General features: G+C 44.3%; 1 protein-coding gene across 7 annotated transcripts in view; it reads right to left on the reverse strand.

Annotated features, from left to right (window-relative positions):
• Positions 1-22,195, reverse strand: part of fgf13a (fibroblast growth factor 13a) — a 306,682-nt gene that overhangs the window by 40,512 nt on the left and 243,975 nt on the right. The window lies entirely within an intron of this gene.

The raw sequence follows: 22,195 nt of genomic DNA on the forward strand, positions 1-22,195 counted from the left end.
CAGTCATAGAGTCATAGAGTGATGCAGTGTGGAAACAGGCCCTTCGGCCCAACTTGCCCACGCCGGCCAACATGTGCCAGCTACACAGTCGGCATGATAAATGGTATATGAATACATATTATATCAGAGGATTCCAACTGAGCAGAGGAGAGGGCATTCTAATTAGAGAGTGGAAGTTGCCACACAAGGTTATCTTGCCATGTGGTACCGGTTTGTGTCTCTTGTCAGTCTCTCAGCTTCTGTCAGTTGCCACGTTCAAACCCTGCCATAGGTGACCCCACACAATGCCAGATCCTGAATTACCAGATAGATACTTCACAGAGTCAAAGCTTCACACATATGAGTAAAAGGATAGGGGAACTGAGGACACCATTCAGCCTGAGTTAGCACTGACATTGTAAGGGCTGCATTTGGCCCATATCCCTCTAAACCTTTCCTATCCATGTCCAAATGCCCATTAAATGTTGTTATGAAAACCTGCCTCAACTACCTCCTCTGGCAGCTCGATCCACATACTCACCAACCTCTCAGTGAAAATGTTGCTCACTTTCCTAAATCTTTCCCTTCTCACCTTGCACTGCAGTGACGGTGTGTGAGTGAGTGAGTGAGTGAGTGAGTGAGTGAGTGAGTGAGTGAGTGAGTGAGTGAGTGAGTGAGTGAGTGAGTCAGTGAGTGAGTCAGTGAGTCAGTGAGTGACAGAGAGTGAGTGACCGTGAATGACAATACAGGGCCCTAATGAATCCACACCTGGAGTATTGTGTGCAGCTTTGGTCCCCTAATTTGAGGAAGGACCTTCTTGCTATTGAGGGAGTGCAGTGTAGGTTCACAAGGTTAATTCCCGGGATGGCGGGACTGTCATATGCTGAGTGAACGGAGCGGCTGGGCTTGTATATTCTGGAGTTTAGAAGGATGTGAGGGTATCTTATTGAAACATATAAGATTATTAAGGGTTTGGACACGCTAGAGGCAGTAAACATGTTCCCGATGTTGGGGAAGTCCAGAACCAGGGGCCACAGTTTAAGAATAAGGGGTCAGCCATTTAGAACAGAGACGAAGAAACACTTTTTCACTCAGAGTGTTGTGAGTCTGTGGAATTCTCCGCCTTAGAGGACGTTGGAGGCTGGTTCTCTGGATACTTTCAAGAGAGAGCTAGATAGGGCTCTTAAAGATAGCGGAGTCAGGGGATGTGAGGAGAAGGCAGGAACGGGGTACTGATTGTGGATGATCAGCCATGATCACATTGAATGGCGGTGCTGGCTCAAAGGGCTGAATGGCCTACTCCTGCACATTGTCTATTGAGTGAGTGACGGTGAATGAATGAGTGACTGCGTGAATGACAGTGAGCGAGTGACAGACATTTTTTACCCCTTAAACTCCCACTCCAGTCTTCCATTGACATCCCCATAAGTAACAGTTCACCAAGAAAGATATAACTCATTTCTTTGTTCCTTTAACCCCTCTTCTGGCGATCTCCAAGTTAACAAGAGTTGTTGAAAAACGGTTTTCTGGCCTGCCATTGCCCCTCCACCCCGTGCCCCTCCGCCCCCACCCACTCTTTATCATCCTCAAAAACCCAATGATATTTGTCAAACCAGTATTTTTCTTTCACGGTTTCCTTGCACAATGTGGTCAGGATTTGTTACTGCTGGAAGTATTTATTAATAGCTGAACAACATAATGCCCATTGATATTACAGCAAGAAAAAAACAACTTAATCCTTCTACATGCTGGAGAAATCTACATATATTTAAATATATTTGTTTAACCCATCCCAAGGCTCTTGTTTTGATCTGAGCTGCTCCATTTTCTATCTGGTGGAGGAAAGTGCGTAACGTTGTTCAAAACATATATACAGTGCAGAGCTTCCCCAATCCAGTCGTGGATCGGAGCTACCACTCCAGAGATTTCAGCTGTACTACACAGAACATGGTACAGTATAGTACAGAAACAGGCCCTTCAGCCCACTATGTCCATGCCGAACATGATGCCTGATTAAACTACTCTCCTCTCCCTGCACATAATCTATATCCCTCCATTCCCTGCATACCCATGTTCTTTTCTCAAAGACCCTTAAACACCACTATTGTATCTGCATCCACCACCCCTGGCAGCATCTTCCAGGCACCCACAACACTCTGTGTACAAAGCTAGCCCCAAACATGTCATTTAAACTTTGCCCTTCATACCATAAAGCTAAGTCCTCTGGTCTTTGGCAGTTCCACTCTGGGGAAAAGATTCTGACTGTCTACCCTATCTATGCCTCTCATAATTTTATCAAGTCTCTGCTCAGCCTCTGGCACTCCAGAGAAAACAATCTAAATCTGTCCAACCTCTCCCTAAAGATAATACCCTCTAATCCAGGCATCATTCTGTTAAACCTCCTTTGCACCCTCTCCAAAGCCTGTGCATCCTTCCTGTAAAGCGGCCACTGGAATTGCGTTAAATTAAAATCTCACACTGGTGTTCTCATGTAGTACTGAGAGATAACTGCAATTTTCCAGGTTCCTCCTGGTCCCCCTGATCCCATTTCACTTTATCAAAGAAAGCAGGGTAGTACTTCTCTGTCTTTGGGAATATTCATAATACGAATATTCCTTGATCGGGTAAACGCACAGAATTTCTAGCCCAAGAGTAGGGGAATCGAGAACCAGAGGACAGATTTAAGGTGAGGGGGGAAAGATTTAATAGGAACCTGTGGGGTAATTTTTCTTACACAAACGGTGGTGGGTCTGGAACAAGCTGCAAGAGGAGGTAGTTGAGGCAGGTACCATTGCCACGTTTAAAAATCAGTTAGACAGGTGCATATATAGGATGGGTTTAGAGGAATATGGTCAAACGCAAGCAGGTGGAACTAATGGGGCATGTTGGTCGGCATGGGCAAGTTGGGTTGAAGGGCCTGTTTTCATGTAGTATGACTATGACTCTATGACAAACAAAACCAGACGAGATGGTCATCAGTTGTTTGAGGGAGGCTGCTGTAAAGCATTCTGTGATGGCCAGGGATTGTGCCTGGAGCAATGCTAATGTAAACTTTCCTTTCCGCCCCCGGAAATGGGGTCTTATTTAATGCAGTCTTTTCTTCACTTTGCAGTGTAGTTTGAAGCAGGCCCACCCACTACATTTGTTATGCGCATGGCCCAGAGAAACTCCACCTCTGTCGGAAGGAAAATGTCAGCAGAAATTTGACAGCGTTTTACAAAATGTTTTGATGTTAAATTTCCCCTTTGTGCTGATCTCTGAGATGGGTTAGAGCAATCATCAGTCACCGCACTTCAACGATTGACTGGTAGGCACTTTGGGACCCACAAAGTTCATTAAAAGCAGTGGTGGAATGCGAATGTTTCCTCAAGAGCCACAACTTTCCCTCAACCATGCTGAGTTACAAAAATATAAATGTTGTCTTTGTTGTGCGGACCTTCCATGATCGCTCGCCAGCCTGTCAGCTAGAAGCGACACAGGACAGCGAGCCAAGTTTAATTGTGGCTGATAAAGTGCCCTTTTCCTCTGAACGAGAGTGACAAAGTTGTCTGGTATTCAATGTCTTGCTAACTGGAGTCAGCCAGAAACAAGAGGGTTGAAAGTTCTCCTCTTCTATGGTCACCCAACATGTAATCCAGCAGTGTATTATGGACATTGGACACTTCTGAAACATGCCTGCACAGTTCAGACGTATAGTTCTTAACAGATGCACAGGGAACTGCAGATGTTGGAATTTGAGAAAAACACAAAATGCCGGAAGAACTCAGTGGTTCAGGCAGCATCTGTGGAAGGAGTGACCAGATGATTTTTTTGATTGAGGCGCTTCTTCAGACCTATCACTAGACTGGATTTGTGCCACCCCATCTCTTTTTTCCAGCTTTCTCCCATCAACTCCAATCAGTGTGAAGAAGGGTCCACAATCCCTCCACAGATGCTGCCTGACCCGGTGAGTTCCTGCAGCACTTTGTGTTCAACTAAATCCTGGATTTCAAGCACCCATTCCTCCATGTCTGAAGAAGGGTCTCGACCCAAAATGTCACCCATTCCTTCTCTCCACAGATGCTGCCTGACCCGCTGAGTTGCTCCAGCATTTTATGTCTACCTCCAATTACTGCTGTCTCTCACTTGTCAAACCAACTGTGAGTCAAGGTCCAGGATAAGCAGCTTCCCTGAGGTCAGGATCTGGCAGCTCCTGCACAGCATTCAGCTCTAGGAAAGCAAAGATTGATTTTTATCAAAGAAAATAATTAGGATAAAAAAGTAAAGGTTAATTAAATTCAGTTCTCGCTGTTCTATGACTCACCGACTTTAGCAAAGAAATTGTTTTGATTCTCTCCATTCCTGCCCGGTTCTACAAACCTTAATTACAGCCTTTAGTTCAGACCCATGAATTACTCATCGCAAGGCTATAGTTCTCGGCACTGATTTACTTAAACGTTGCACAGTGTCTATCCGAGGACTTGTGCACTAGACTCATCTACATCCCCAGTTCTGACAATGAGGGTATTAGTTTAGACTTTAGAGATACAGCGTGGCAACAGGCCCTTCAGCCCATCAAGTCCGCGTCAACCAGAGATCACCCGTACACTGGTTCTATCCTACAGACAAGGGTCAATTTTATAATTTTACCAAAGCCAATTAACTTACCAACCTGTACGCCTTTGGTGCGTGGGAAGAAACCGGAACATCCAGAGAAAACCCAAGCAATCACAGAGAGAATGTCCAAACTCCGTACAGACAGCAGCCATAGAAAGGATCGAACCCAGGTCTCTAGCACTGTAAGGCAGCAACTCTACCGCTGTGCCACTGTGCCGCCAAATGCAGATTCAATTAACATTGTACTAAATAAGCATACGTATAGCAGGACTAGATTTAATTTTTAATCAGGTGCAAAAAATATTTGTCTTTGATTGAGATTTAAGACAATTTTCATGATTCAAAAATCTACAATGAAGATGGGCAATTTAAAAAATATCTACAAACCAAAGGGACTTTTTACAGATGCCTTTGTTTGCCTTTGAGCAATTAATTATATTTCTCTATATTTTAAAACATTGCAACTCCCGACGGCATTGTCTACCCTATTATAGGAAGAATAAAAATCATCCTGAGGTGAAAAGATTTTGCCCAAAGGGGATTTGAATGAATCCCTGATTGATGTTATGATCAGAGCAGTATCCTGTCTGCCTTAAAAATAGTTTATTTTTTTACTTAAAAAAAAACAAAAAACACATTAAGTAATATCCTGTTTATTTATTAAATATTTATTGAATTATACTGTTATCTTCACAGGAGAATTTGGATGTCATGCTACATTGTGGGTCTTCGTTTCTTCACATTTCCTCTGGAAAGCTCTGATTATTCCTCTCCTGCTAAATTTAATTTCCTTTCAAACAGCTTCCACCATATTCCTGTTTCCATCGTTGACCCAGTCTGCAGATACCACCTTGATCATCTGATGAATTCTACCACTCCTCTCTTCTTCAAGTCAATCCCTGATCTTGTTCTAATCTCTCCAGGTCATTCTTCACCAATACCTGGCAGTAAGATCATCACTCCGGCGACCTGCATTACTTCCACAACATTTTCGCCCAACCATTCCCTCTTCTTCCCTCTCCCATAAGAAGAGGATACAAAAGCATGATAACACGTGCCACCAGGTTCTGGAATAGCTTCTTCACCCTCACCTCCCAACAAACTAGGGTGTAGACCCGATCTCCCAACCTAACTCATTGCAGGCTATTCATTTTTTTTAATCTGCACTTTCTCTGTAACTCTTATACAGTAATGCTGTAACAATATATTCTGCACTGATATTTTTCTCTTTGCACTACCTGTTGTATTTGTGCATGGCATGTTTGTACTCATATAGAGTATTGACTGGATAGTACATAAACAACGTTTTTCACTGTATCTTTGCACATGCGTCAATAGTAAACCAATACCTATACTTTCCACGCATTCCATTTTTCATCAGTTCATAAGTCATCGGAGCAGAATTAGGTTATTTGGGTAATCTAAGCTTGGGACTGACATATGATGGAAAAAATGGGTCGACTGGGCTTGTATTCACTGGAATTTAGAAGGATGAGAGGGAATCTTATAGAAACATGATGTTCTTAAAGGACTGGACAGGCTAGATGCAGGAAAAATGTTCTCGATGTTGAGGGAGTCCAGAACCAGAGGTCACAGTTTAAGAATAAGGTGGAGGCCATTTTGGACTGAGATGAGGAAAAACCTTTTCACCCAGAGAGTTGTGAATCGTGGAATTCTCTGTCACAGAAGACAGTACAGGCCAATTCACTGGATGTTTTCAAGAGAGAGTTAGATTTAGCCAATTGGACTAAAGGAATCAAAGGATACGGAGAAAAAGCAGGACCACGGTATTGATTTAAGATGATCAGCCATGATCATCTTGAATGGCAATGCTGGCTCGAAGGGCCTAATGTCCTACTCCTGCACCTATTTTTCTATATTTCTATGTCTCTATGTAAACCATCATCTGCAGTTCCTTCCTATGCATTTTTTGTCCTTTAGTGGATCCAATGTAACTTAATTTTCTGGATATGCCTATCTTGAAGGACCTTGTCAAATTATGTCATTCCAGGCAGCATGCCATACCCTCATGAATCATCCTCAAAACTATGCAAAGAATCAAATACTTCTGTAAAATTATTTGCATTAAAGCTGAGTTCTGCAATTGTTAATGGTCATTTCAAGTTCTCTTTTGCATGTCAGACACTTTGTGATTTACAGAGCTCCTTGGCACAGACAACATTTCATTTATGAGATGGCACTGCAAAGCAGCCCTAATGTTCTTTAATTAAACCCTTTCTTAATAAGGCTGAGATGCATAAAAGCAGAAACATTTATTTGGACTTGGCTTCACTTGCATCTCCACGAGAAGATTAAACATCAAAGACGACAAGAAAATCAATTTGTATCAATCGTCTAAATGAAGAATTCTCAGCAGACACGCCTACTGACTCTCTGGCATCTACAGCTTTTTGTGTCTCTGCCTCGTGACTTAACTCACGACAGGAAGTCAACACAAACTTCACAGAAGACAGCAGGAGATACTCTGATCAAATGAAAGAAAGCTGTAGCAAAAACCTTGCGAGCTGTCTAAATATCAGCGTTCAAACAGAAGTGGCCAGAGTACATGCAATTGCTCAGGAGAGAATAATGTTACACTCTCACTGGATATGATTTGATGCACTCTAACTGATGGGGAACGGATTCACTACAGCCCTCAGGAGCGAAACGGATAACCACATTTTGGGATAGAAGACAGGCGACGCAGGATGGGACAAACCAATTGCTCTCCCAGCAAGATGCCATAAGCATAGACTTTAGACTTTAGAGCTACAGTGTAGAAAGAGGCCCTTGGGTCCACCAGCGAGTGCCCCATACACTAACACTATCTTACACACTAGAGACAATTTACAATCAAACAACAAACTAGTACTTCTTTGGAGTGTGAGAAGAAACCGGAGCACCCAGGGAAAACTCATGCCGTCATAGGGAGAACATACAAATTCCGTACCGACATCGCCCGTAGTCAGGATCGAACCAGGGTCTCTGGCACTGTAAGGCAGTAATGCAACCGCTGCTACATTGTGCTGCCCTAATTATCAAATAGCCTCATTCTGTACTTTCCTTATTCCAGGACTTCAGACAGAGCACCACAATGGTGATTCCTCATGTGAGGCACAATTCCAATGCACAGGAACACAAGAGAATGCAGAGAGTGGTGGACCTATGCCCCTGTCCCACTTAGGAAACCTGAACGGAAACCTCTGGAGACTTTGCGCCCCACCCAAGGTTTCCGTGCAGTTCCCGGAGGTTGCAGGTGGTTTCCGGAGGTTGCAGGTAGTGGAAGCAGATAGGGAGACTGACAAAAACCTCCGGGAACCGCACGGGATCCTTGGGTGGGGCGCAAAGTCTCCAGAGGTTTCCGTTCAGGTTTCGTAAGTGGGACAAGGGCTTAACCCCGGTCTTCGTAGGCACAGCCCTCCCCACCATTGAAGGCATAAACATGAGATTCTTCTCAAAAAGGTGGCATCTATCATCAAGGATCCCCACCATCTTGGCCATGCCCTCTACCTGCTGCTGACATCGGGCAGGAGGTACAGAAGCCTGAAGCTACACACAACCAATTTTAGGAACAACTACTTTCTAAGTCATTTGCAGAACCCCAGCCCTACCTCAGCAATGGAACACAACTGACCACTTCTTGCACTACTGTTGACTTGCTTTCTCAATGTGTTTTGCACTAACCTGTGGGGCAACAATTTCATACAGAGGGTGGTGAGTATATGGAACGTTTATGTTTTAGTGCGTTGTCTCAGCCTATGTGCCTGTAATGCTGCTGCAAGCAAGATTTGCTTTATACCTGTACCTCACCGTACTCGCCCATATGATAACAAACTTGAGATACAAGAAACTGCAGAGTTTAAGAGGGAACTGCAGATGCTGGAGAATCGAAGGTTACACAAAAAAAGAAACAATAAGTGCAGCAGCATCTATGGAGCGAAGGAAATAGGCAACGTTTCGGGCCGAAGACAACAGGGTTTCGGCCCGAAACTTGCCTATTTCCTTCGCTCCATAGATGCTGCTGCACCCGCTGAGTTTCTCAGCTTTTTTGTGTAAGCCAAGAAACTGCAGATGTTGGTTTACAAAAAAATACATTAAGTGCTAGAGTAACTCAGCGGGTCAGACAACATTTCTGGAGGACATGGATAAGGGATGTTTCAGAATGGGACTCTTCTTCAGACTTCTCGAAAATAAACTCGACTTGGCTAGATTTTAAGTGGTTGGGGGTTGGATCTGGTGGACTGGGTTAATGTTGCATTGTGAATGTGGTTACACTCAATGTACTTTGGATGATTTGAACCATTTCAGCACTTAGTAAAATTGGTAATTTATTAAGTAAAATGTCTGATATCTTAATAGCATCAAAATGGATTATCTACCACAGGCACAGGAGACCATGGTATGAAATAACTTCAAGAAAGACTTGAGGGCCTGAGCTCTGGGGAGAGGTTGGGTAGGCTAGGACTTTACTCCCCGGAGAGCAGGAGGATGAGAAGTGATCTTATAGACGTGTATAAAGTCCTTTGGGGAAAAGACAGGGTCAATACACAAAGCTTTTTACCCAGGGTAGGGGAATCTAGAACAATGGACATAGGTTTAAGTTGAGAAGGAAAAGATTGAATAGGAACCTGAGGGGTGTATTTTTCATGGAGTGCAGTGGGTATATGTAATAAACTGGCAGGGGAGGTAGTTGAGGCAGGTACTATAACATTTACAAAACATTTGGACAGGTACATCGATTGGAAAGGTTTAGAGGGATATGTGCCAAACGCGGGTGGGTGGGACTAGCAATGATGGGGTATCATGTCGGCAAACTGGGCTGAAGGGCCTGTTTGTGTGCCGTATGAAACTATGACTCTAAAGAGTGGATACTTTTCTTAATGCTAAAGGGAGCGAGTGAAATGGGAGAAGGGCAGGGTGCAGAGATGAATGGTGAATCATGATCATGTTGAATGGTAGAGAAGGACTGAATGATCTGTTCACACACCATTCTCCATTTTTCTATGTTTAAAACATTATAAATTTAACAAACAACCTTGAATTCCCCAAGGGAAAAAAATGAACAAAGGTTTTAATTTGATCTTTGAAATCAGCATTCATTAATGCTTGGGTACAGACTGATGAAAATGTCTGTACACAAGCATCGTAGGGGGTGATGATGTCTGATGAAAATGTCATTCTGGGCACATTCACTGGTCTGCTACCACTCATTGGGGTCAATTGAAGAAGTCATGAACACCCAACCATTGAGGTTCACACGGTGTGCAGGTACATAGGACAACTTGCTCATGCAATCGACATGGAATCTACACTTCCTGTATCCTGGTCTCTTTTTCCAATTAAAATTTCAGCATTGACTGCTCAAATCTAGTTTTCACCGAGCCCACAGCCAACAATGGTTTATCATCGTTCATCATCATTTCCTTTATCATCGTTACTTTTTTGCATATCTTTCATTTATTTGTTCTATTTCTCTTTATATCACCGTCTATATCTCTTGATTCTCTTTCCCCTAACCCTCAGTCTGAAAAAGGGTCTTGACCCAAAACATCACCTTTTCTCCAGAGATGCTGTCTGATCTACCGAGTTACTCCAGCTTTTTGTGTCTATTTCCTGATCAATGAAGTTGGCTTCCAAGTGTAGGACCATCAGATCATAAGACATAGGATTAGAATTAGACCATTACTAATGCCTTTACTAATCACGAATCTGTCAATTTATGCTTTAAAAATACCCAGTGTCTTGGCCTCCTCCACCATCTGTGGCAAAGAATTTCACAGATTCACCAACCTATGGCTAAAGAAATCCCTACTCATCTCCATTCTAAGGGTTTGTTCTTTAATTCTGAAGCTGTACCCTCTGGTGTTCGACTCTCCCACTCTGGAAACATCAGCTTGGTTGTGGGAAGTAGAAAGCTGATCTTTACAAATTCTCACAGCCTGAGTATGGACCTGTGGTCCATTCATGCTTTTTTTGTACACAAGACTGGGACCAGAGAGCACCAGAATAGAAAGGGCGAAACACAAAGTGGTGGATAAACTCTGCGGGTCAGCAGCATCCACGGAGGGAATGGACAGACGATGTTTAGGGTCAGAAAAACTCTCTGATTTCATGTTACGTTCATTGTTCTTATAACAGGTCATCTCTCTGAAGTGTGAACTCTGCTCCTCTCTCCACAGATGCTGAGTGACCTGTTGAGTGCATCCCACATTTCCAGCTATCCTATTGCAGTTGGATGCGTTGCTGAGATGAGGCGAGGTGAGAACGGGACGGGCGGGTCACAACTGCTATCGTGACCTGCTGGGCCAAAGGTGCGATCGAACAATTGAATTGAATTTCCTTTATTGTCATTCAGACCTTTCAGTCTGAACGAAATTTCGTGCCTGCAGTCATACATACAATAATACAATAATAGACAACAGAACAGACAGTAAACACAAATTAACATCCACCACAGTGAGTCCACCAAACACCTCCTCACTGTGATGGGAGGCAAAAATCTTAGGGCTGCAGTCTCTTCCCTCCTCTTCTCCCTCTGTGCTGAGGCGATACCCCACCAGGCGATGGTAAATCAGTCCCGCGGCTCACCGAGTTCCGCAAACGGGCCGGTTCAAACACCGTGGCCCGGGGGTGGTCGAAGCTGCCGCCCTCCAATCCAGCGGACGCAGCTCTTGACAACGTCGTCCACTGGCCCGCGGCCGAACCTCAGACTTGTGATGAATGACAATCATTCATCACAATGCACAAACAGCCAAAAGAATCCAAGAAGAAGCCCGCTTAACAGTAAGAATCACAATGTCAAGCAATACATTTCTCCAGTAGCTGCTCTCTACTTTGATCAAGTGTTATGTTGGAAAATTATGAAGGATTTATACGCATTATTGCAGACAGCACCTCACCCATTAACATTTGTTTAAATGCACATGAAATGATATCTTTAGACACGGTTCAACACCAGTGATGGGGACCACAGCAGCCCCGTTCCTTAGCTGACACTTGGCCCTGGTGGGTGGCTGGGATCCACTGACCCCAGCCTCACTGAGACAGACACTGGTCTGTCCCACGATGAAGCAAATTTTAGTTTACTTTAGTTTAGAGATACAACATGGAAACAGGCCCCTCAGCCCACCGAGCCCGCGCCGACCAGCGATCACCCCGTGCACTAGCATTGTCCTACACACTAGGGGCAATTTACAATTTTACCAAAACCAATTAACCTACAAACCTGCACGTCTTTGAAATGTGAGAGGGAACCGAAGCACCCAGAGAACACCCATGTGGTCACATGGAGATGATACAAACTCCGTACAGCGCCCAGACTTAGGACCAAACCCAGGTCTCTGGCGCTGTGAGGCAGAAACTCTACCACTGTGCCACCAACCTCAGGCCGGACACCTTCCCATGACTACTCTCTCCATCATCTGACTTGGCCATCTCCCACCTCATCTCACCTGGGTCAAACCCACCATCTCCCCTTGTTAGCTCAGAAACTTTGGGAGTTGCAAGGATGTCATTCAGGTAGTAAGGATGCAGGGAAAGTTTCACAAAGATGATGCCGGGATTGGAGGGTTTGAGAAAGCGGGAGAGACGGAATGTGCTCGGACATTACCTGAAAACAAAGCAGGCAGAGGGGTGACATTATAGAGGTACTGTTTTGGGGTGGGGGGAGAATAGATAGGGTGAGGAGTCTCTGTTTTTCCCAGGGTGGGGGAGTCTAAAGTGAGATGGTTAGGTTTCATGTGGAAAGATTTAATGGGGATCCGAGGGTCAACTTTTTCACTCAGAGGATGGTGGATATGTGGAATGAGCTGTCAGAGGAGGTCGTTGAGGCAGGTACAGTAACAACATTTAAAAGACATTTGGACAGGCACATGGATAGGAAAGGTTTGGAAGGACATGGGCCAAACATAGGTAAATGGGACTACCTTCATTGTTCCGTGGGTGGTACATATGACAATTAAAAACTCTTGACTCCTGAACCTCCGTCGATGAAGTTGTTCCCGTGAACAGTTCAGGAAACCTCACTATCTCTGTAACACTCCAGTCGCGCCCTGGTAATTCCCTTTGGCCACAGTGACTGCAAACCAGTGCCCCAGATATAAGGTACTCCCTGCTGAGAACCACGAATGTCGAAGTTGCTCCCTACCATGGAGCCATTGTTCTTGCTCCTGCCTAATGACCATGCATCCTGCTCACAAACTGTTAATAAAGTTTAGGCTCAAACCTTGTGCCTCAGCAGTCCTGTCAGTGGAAAATGAACTGCCCTCACAGTGAGTCTCTGGTGCTTGGTGCACGAAAAGTACAGGCTTCACTTCCAAACAATAATTGCAGATAAGTCAATTGGCTAAATATTAAGTGTGGAGTGAGGTTGCTGCTGTTATTACGTATCACTGTCTTCATTACTGTAATGAATTTAGGTGCCGTGGCTCCACTTGGCAGACCAGCTCCTCATCTCAACACCATCCATTCCTGAGAAGGTGTCAATGAATCGCTGGAGTCTTTCATTGAGCCTGTAAACCGAGGGGTGCTGGAGGGGCACAGATGTCGGGGTCACTGACCCTCTGGCAAATTTCCCACAGCAGCATGCCAAGTGTTCCGATTTGGGATTGTCCAACAGTTGGGATTGTTCCACATTTGGTATTGTCAATAGTTGGGATTGTCCCATAGTTGGGATTGTCAATGGTTGGGATTGTCCCACAGTTGGGATTGTCAATGGTTGGGATTGTCCCACAGTTGGGATTGTCCCACAGTTGGGATTGTCAATGGTTGGGATTGTCCCACAGTTGGGATTGTCCCACAGTTGGGATTGTCATTGGGTGGGATTGTCAATAGTCAGGATTGTCAATAGTCGGGTTTGTCAAGGGTTGGCATTGTCCCACGGTTGGGCTCAGGAGGTCGGTCCCCTGTGACTGGGGAGGAGGTGGCGGTCATTTGAGCCTGGCATGAGGCGGTGGGGGATGAGGACCATCAGGGCCAGCACAATGTTGGGAGGGCTGAGGGAAGATCAGGCACAATTGTGCAATCCAGCCTGCAGTGGAGATACTGCCGAGGGGCAGCTCATGGTGGCAGCCTGAGAGTGAGTGGCTGGCAGAGTTGTTGTGTGGGAGGGGGGGGCAGGTCAGTGGCGGGTGCCCAAAGGTGTATTTCATCATTAATAAGTCTCTCCATTGGGCATTACGATGTGAAGACAGATCATAAAGTCATTGGGCTATGCAACTGGAACCAGGCTCTTCGGTCCAACTTGGCCATGCTGACAAAAATGTCTAACCAAGCCAGTTCCGCTTGCCTATGCCTGGCTGGCCCATATCCTTCTGAATCATTCCTATCCATTTTCCGTCCAAATGTCTGTTAAATGTTGTTACAGTACCTGCCTCAATTACCTCTTCTGGGAGCTCTTTCCGTATACCCAACGACCTCTGGATGAAAAAGTTGCCTGTGAGGTTCCTTTTAAATCTTTCCCCTCTCAGATTAAATCTATGCAATTTAGATTTAGAGTTTCCTACTGTGGGAAAAAAGATGAATTACTTACTCTATCTATGCCCCTCCTAATGTTACAAACCTCTCCAAGGACACTTCTTTGGGATGGCCAGAGGCTTTTTTATAACATGTCACTCAGCAGGCTTATCGGAAAAGAAAGAGGATGTTGATGACATGGACATGCAGCTGTCAAAATAAGAGAGGGCCTTATTGGTGAATGGTTGCAGGAAGGTAAATCAGGGTATTCTGAAGAGATCAGTGTTGGGGGCCATTGGTTTTTTAAATCTATATTAATGACCTAGATTTAGTGTGTAAGCCACATTTTCTACATTAACAGCTGATTCAAAATCTGTCAGTATTGTGAATTGTGAAGAGGTTGGGAGGACATGAACAGGCTGATGCGTGGCAGATGATGTTTCAGGTGAAGTAAGTTGAAGTGATGTGATTTGGTAGGAAGAATGAGGAGAGGTTTCATAGAACAAAGGATTCTTTGCTAACCGGGGTGCAGGAGCAGAGAGCGCTGGGCGTATGGGTGGCAGAGCTCCTGTGAAAGTTGTTAATACAGCAAAGGCAGTTCTAGACTCTGGTAATACACAAACGCAACACAAGAGCAAGGATGTTACGCTCAACCTTGACAAAACACAAGTCTAGTTTCAATTTGCATATTGTGTTCATTTATGTTTGTCTCCTTATGGGAAGGAGGTGAAGTTATTGGAGGGGTTCCAGAAGAGATTTGACAGAATGGTTCCAGAGATGAAGGACTACAGTTACAAGGAGAAAGTGGAGAGGCTGGGACTGTATATCTAAATGAGGAGTACAAAGATGGAAGTAAAACTATGAGAGGTCAGGACAGTGGGAGGCTGTCACCTTTGGTGGTGGGATCAGACTCAATGTGACAGGTATAAAATCAAGTGAAACAGGATTATTAGTCTCATGATAAAAAACATTTTTTTTGCATCAAAATTTTTTAAGCTACAGAGAGGGGTAAATGGATAGACCATAGAACTTTACAACAGAAACAGACCCATCGACCCACAATGTCGCTGCCAAGTATGATGCTAGGTCAAATCTATTCTGCCTGTACTTGATCAACATCCCTCAATTTCTGTATATCCATGTGCCTATTTAAAAGACTCAAACAACGCTACATATCTGCCTCCACTAATACCTTGCAGTGTGTTACAGGTACTCACCATCCTCTGCATAAACAATATGTCCTGCACATCTGCTTTAAACGTTACCCCTCTCACCTTAGGGCAGTGCCCTCTAGTCTTTGACATTTCCAGCCTTCGAGAAAGGTTCTGACTGTCTACCCTATCTATGCCACTCATAATTAATAAACCTTTACCAGGTCTCCCCTCATCCTCCGACACTCCAGAAGAAGCGAGTTACTCTGGTGGAGACATAGATACAAGGCCGCCTGTGTTCACATGCAGAAAGGTTTTCACAATATCCAGGCTTAGTGCAGTGAGAACTCAATGCTATCCTTGCAGCAAAGATGCCAGGCAGAGATCCTCTCTAGAGTCCAATCACATCCCTTCCAAATGTACTTGCTGCAAAACCCATCATCCTGGCGTGAGATGGCACGATCTCCACTTGCCTTGTTAAGTACAGCTCAAATAATGATCAGGAAATTTGACACGATGCAGGATAAAGCAATCCCGTACAGCTCCCCATAATTCAATCCCTTCATCCCCAAGCGTAGTTTGGTAGTAACATGCAACTGGTAAATGCACTGCAATAGACCCACTAAGCTCTACAATAGCCTTTGAGATTTTCCTCACCTACTAGGACTAGGGCATGAAAATGCCACCATCCCAGGTTCTGCTCCAAAGCATGCAACAGTCCGACTTTGAAATATATCTCAATTTTCCATTATTGCAAAGTGCCAGCACCTTTGCCGCACACGTGCAGCCGTCAAAATAGCACAGTAAGTGTGGGTGCAGTGTGTCAGTGAGGCTGTTCACTATCACCTTCCCATGGATAACACAGGAGGCATGAAAAGTTGGCCTTGCAGTAATCACCCTCTATGAATCGAGACGATGTACACAGCTGGACATGGTCCTCAGAACATTCACCGCTGATGGGCGAATGGGTGAAAGCTCTCTGTTTCTTGGTTCTGCTGGTATTACTGCAGCCCACTGCCCCAGGCCAGGAGTTGTACTGTCTGAGTCAAGAGAGAAATCCACTCAGCCGTTTATCTTCAAATTGCTCTTGACGTGCTGAGTACCTGAATTCCATCATCAAAGACCCACACCACCCTGGCCACACTCCCATCTCACTGACCACAGACCTACACCACCCAGGTCATGCTCTCATCTCACTGACCACAGACCCACACCACCCAGGTCATGCTCTCATCTTGCTGCTACCATCGGGAAGAAAGTACAGGAGTCTCTGAACCATGACCTCCAGGTTCAAGAACAGTTTCATCCCAGCAACCAACAGGCTCGTGAACACTGCACACCATTAACCTCAGCAACTATGATCTTCTGTGGACCGTGTCTTTGGTTGCACTATGGACGTCTGTTTATCCATTCATATTATGGGTATTAATGTATTGAATTTTTATTGATCATTTAATTTATTTGCGTGTATTCTATTTACAGATCTGATAAGCTGCAACAAGTAAGAATGCCGTTGTTCTGTGTCAGTACATATGATAATTAACCACCCTTGACTTGATAACCTGCCTCCTTCTCACCCCTTCCTAAATCTCCACACCCTTGTCACCCAGTAATATCCACTCCATATTTGATGTCTGCCGTCTCATCTCATTCACATATCTAATCCTGGATGTGAGTCCTAGTATCTGATGTCAGAATGAACACAAGAACAGGGTGCCAGCTCGCTCTTGCCTTACCTCTCCAGCGATGCAGCTGCCTGAACTCCAATTACCCATTTAATTTAAAAATCATCGCTACCTTTCCCTTGAAAAATGTACTTGTGCTTTCAATCTATTTTGCAACAGCTGATTACCATTTATACTGGTTATCAGCAGCTCCCATAAGCCCACGGTAAGTAAGGACATCTGTTGCCACAGAAATGCTCTGCTCAGGCTCTCAGTCACATTGCCACAACTATTCTAAGGGAGCCTCAATGTCGTCTGATTCCTGCTTTTAATTTTGCCTCCCAGATTACTTAGAATTGTCAGACACATGGCATTGGGTGTCTGGCTATTTCTGTGTCCACTGGGCAGTGGGATTTAGGGAGTACCAGACCGCCTGTTTAATTTTGAGATACAGCATAGAAACAGGTCCTTCGGCTCACCGAGTCCACGCAGACCATTGATCGCCCATTCACACCAGTTCTATGTTATTCCAGTTTCTCATCCACTCCGTACACACTAAGGTCAATTTACAGAGGATAATAAAACATCAAACCCGCACAGCTTTGGGATGTGGGATGAAACCGGAGCACCCAGAGTAAAGCCACACAGTCACAGGGAGAACATGTAAACTCCACACAGACAGCACCGAAGTCAGGATCAAACCCGTGTCACTGGCGCTGTAAGGCAGCAACTCTACAGCTGTGCCACCTAATGTGCTCTGTACTCTGTTTGGAAATTGCTTAATCAGCATCCTCCGTTGCATGTCTCATCATGCTCCATGGGCAAATACTGGCCACAGGGTGGGCTTGTGGAGCACCAGAGGCACACACCATGGGGGCAAGTGGAGGAACAAACACACATGAAGCTGTGGGCCTGGGTACATGTTTCAACCTAAATTCCTGTGTTTGTCTCTTTGGACTCAACTTACTCTCCACTTCCCCTGCAGACATCAAGTTGTACTCAGGAAATGACTTGTGAAGCACAGCAGGAATGTTATAGAAGATACATTTGACATTCCACAGAAGAAAGTGTCAACCTTTTCAAGAAAACGAATCATTAGTTTTTACGGTGGAGTGGTGGCCAGCATTTATTACCTATCCTTTATTGCCCTTCAGATGCTGCCTTCTTGAACCTTGTTTGTAGAAGTACTTTTCCAGTGATCTGGGGAGGAATTTTGACCCACTTTTTCCAAAGATGTTTGACATTTCTGAAAATGTTCATTTTACTTAAAGTGAATTGCTGAATTGGTTTAATGACTTAAATGTTAATAGACAAATCAATTCTGGTCTCAATCACGATGAACAACTTGAAAACAAATCAATGTTGTAATAAATCCTACTAATTTATGTTTAAACCTAGTGCAGAGATTGTGGATATGAATCACTTAAATAGGCTTGCAGTGGGGTGCGGGGGAGTTTTCAGAGCTGGTGTACCAGCAGAGGGGCTTTATAATGTAGAGACAATGAACTGCAGGTGCTGGTTTACATAGAAAGACACAAAGTGCTGGAGTAACTCAGAAGGTCATGCAGCATCTCTGGGGGACATGGATAGGTGGTGTTTCGGTTTGAGACCCTTTTTCAGACAATATTCCACATAGGGGAAACTGAATTCAAGAACCCCAAGATAAGATAAAGTCATAGTCATACAGTGTGGAAACAGGCCCTTCGGCCCAAGTTGCCTTGGCCGACCAACTTGCCCCTTCTACACTAGTCTCTTTGCCTGTGTCTGGCCCATATCCCTCTGTACCTGCCCAAATGTCTCTTAAATGTTAAGATAGTACCTGCCTCAACCTCCTCCTCCGGCAACTTGTCCCGTACACCCACCACTCTTTGTGTAGAAACGTTACCGTGCATGTCTCTATTAAATCTTTCTCCTCCTCACCTCGGTTGACCATCAAATAATCCATTCCAGAATAGTGTAGAAATAGTGTAGAAGTCCAGAGAGCAGTGTGAATGTGGGTCTTGGGACAACAGGATGAATATGAGCCTTATCAGGGTGGTACCTAAAAGGATAGGTGTCCATGGGAGATGAAGTGTATGACAAGGTTTACATAAAGAGCACTGGGAGAAGGATGGAGGATATTCACCTGGACCAGACACTGGGCCAAATGTATGTTCAAAGGGAGGAGAACAATCTACACAGAAGTGAATGTCCAATGTGAAATGAGAAGACTCCTGACTCACTCCAAGCTAGAAAAATATGCGATATGACTAAATACTGGAGGGAAGTATTATTTAAGTCTGATAAAGCCATACATATAACCCTGAAGTAAAAAACTAAAGCAGGATGAGATCAAAGGGCCACACAAAGTGCTGGAGTTACTCAGTGGGTCATACAGCAAAAGAAGGGTCCTGACGAAAGGTCACCTATCCATGTTCTTCAGAGATATTGCCTGACCTGCTGAGTTACTCCTTGTGTCCACAGGATGTAATCATTTGGTGTCTTTCGTCTGTTTCACCATTCAATAGGATCGCGCCTGATCATTTAATTCAGTGCCACCTTCCTGCATGAACTCCATATTCCTTAATTCCCTAAACGCTCAAGAACCTACTGACCCTTGCCTTTAATGTACTCCATGGCTGAAGCTTCACTTCCCTCTTGGGGAGAGAATTCCAATCATTCACTACCCTCTGGGTGAAGATATTTATTCCATCTCTGTTGTAGATGGCTCGCACCTTGTTTTGAGTTTATGTCTTCTGGTTTTGGACACCAGGAATCTGCACCTCCCCATTTCAAGTCTTGTAAGAATTGTGCACATTTCAGTACATTCACCTTTCTTTCACCTAAACTCAAGGGATATCCAGACCTAATCTTTTTCAGCTCAGCTGATAGGACATTGTTTGAGGATTGAGGCAGGAAAGGTTGAAAATACTCAACATGTCAGGCAACGGTTTTGAAGAGAGAGAAAATTAACATTTCAGGTTGATGAGATTTTGTGAGAACTGATGAAGAGTCACTGTTCTGAAAGATTAACCCTGTTTCTCTCTCCACAAGTGCTGCCTGACCTTATGAATATTTTCAGCAATTTCTAATTACATTTGAGACTTGAGAGAAATATAAAATGACGCAGCTAGTGAAGCTGCTACCTTACAGCACCAGACATCGAGGTTCAATCCTGACTATGGTGGTGTCTGCATGTGTTTGCTGTGGGGCTTCGAATTCCTCCCACATCCAGGTGACGTGTGGGTTTGCAGGTTAATTGGTCTCTGTAAATTGTCCCTATTGTGTAGGGAGTTGATGAGAAAGTAGGATAACATAGCAATAGTATGAACAGATGATTGATGATTGGTATGGACTTGATGGGCCGAAGGGCCAGTTTCCATGCTGTATCTGTGAACTAACCTGAACTAAACTATTTCCGCAGTCTACAGTATTTTACTTTTTAACAGTGCTTTTTTGTGGACAAAAAGGTGTCGTGGGCATATCAATTAAAAAGTAGGCCACATTTATCAACAATTTTTTCCCATCTATATACACCCCTCTCCTGCTTTCATTTTGTGACCAATCAACGTTTGAGTTTGAGTTTAGTTTACAGTGACGTAGCAGCAGAGTTGCTGACTTACAGCGCCAGAGACCCGGGTTCAATCCTGGCTACGGGTGCTGTCTGCACCAAGTTTGTACGTTCTCCCTGTGACTGTGTGGGTTTACACTGGATGCTCCAGCTTCCGCCCATGTTCCAAAGACATGCAGGTTTGTCGGTTAATTGGCCTCTGCAAATTGTCCCGCGTGTGTGGGATAGAATTAGTATACGGGTGATCGCTGGTCGGCACAGACTCATGGGCCGAAGTTTCCATGCTCTATCTCTATAACTAAACAATATTAAACCAAACTAAGCTTCAAATTGAATAAACTAATAAATAAAAAGTATAAAATCAACATGTAAAGCACTAAATATTATTAAAATAATATACGCTAAAACATTTACCAAACATACGTGACAAGTTGACGGAAAACAAAAGACGATGATTGTCCCCGTCATCGATAAAATGGTTCTAAGGACACGAGTGGCTGCTGTACATTAAATAATCACATCCCAGCTGCTGCTATGACAACCTAGAAACGGTGTGAGTTGTTTAATAACCTGCCCGCCTAACTTAATTATTACCTTTTAATTTTTATATTTTAGTCAATCTTTTTGTAATAAGATGGGTAAATTTTAATTGAAGAGCATCAAAATTAAACTTCTAACAACTTGCTCATCTAGTGTTTAACTTTATAGGGGTGCTGGTACATTGTACCGGCATGTACTCCACAGGGAAAGCACTGCTTTTCAATCCCAAGATATAGTTTGGTGAGTCTTCTTGGCACTCCTCTATTGCAAGTACATTCTTCCTTTGGTAGGAGTGGTCAGACCCCTGCAGAATATTCCACCTAAGATAGACACAAAATGCTGGAGACAGGCAGCATCTCTGCGGAGAAGGAATATGTGACGTTTTGGGTCGAGACCCTTCTTCAGTCTGAAGGTCTTGACCCAAAATGTCACCCATTCCTTCTCTCCGTCCATGCTCTCTGTCCTTTTGGGTTACTCCAGCATTTTGTGTCTATCTTTGGTGCAAACCAGCATCTACAGTTCCTTCCTACACATAATATTGCACCTACTGGTTCTCTATATATTGTTGGAACTGGATGCCCCTGCTCTTAACATGGCGTCTGAAAGCCACACAGCACGGAAACAGCTCCTCTGGCCCACCAACACCATGTGGTCACCAAGTTAATCCGACACTAATGTTAGTTTCCTCACATTCCCATCAACTCTCCCCTTTATAGTATAAGAGCAGGTATAAGATATAGTATAGGAGCAGGGAGGTTCTACTGCAGTTGTACAGGGTCTTGGTGGGACCACACCTGGAGTATTGCGTACAGTTTTGGTCTCCTAATCTGAGGAAAGACATTCTTGCCATAGAGGGAGTACAGAGAAGATTCACCAGACTGATTCCTGGGATGGCAAGACTTTCATATGAAGGAAGACTGGATAGACTCGGCTTGTACTCGCTAGAATTTAGAAGATTGAGGGGGGATCTTATAGAAACTTACAAAATTCTTTAGGGGTTCGACAGGCTAGATGCAGGAAGATTATTCCCGATGTTGAGGAAGTCCATAACAAGGGGTCACAGTTTAAGGATAAGAGGGAAGTATTTTACGACCGAGATGAGAAAATCATTTTTTACACAGAGAGTGGTGAATCTGTGGAATTCTCTACCACAGAAGGTAGTTGAGGCCAGTTCATTGGCTGGATTTAAGAGGGAGTTAGATGTGGCCCTTGTGGCTAAAGGGATCAGGGGGTATGGAGAGAAGGCAGGTATGGGATATTGA

The sequence above is a fragment of the Leucoraja erinacea genome, chromosome 12 (genome assembly GCF_028641065.1).
Source record: "Leucoraja erinacea ecotype New England chromosome 12, Leri_hhj_1, whole genome shotgun sequence".
NCBI lineage: Eukaryota > Metazoa > Chordata > Chondrichthyes > Rajiformes > Rajidae > Leucoraja > Leucoraja erinaceus.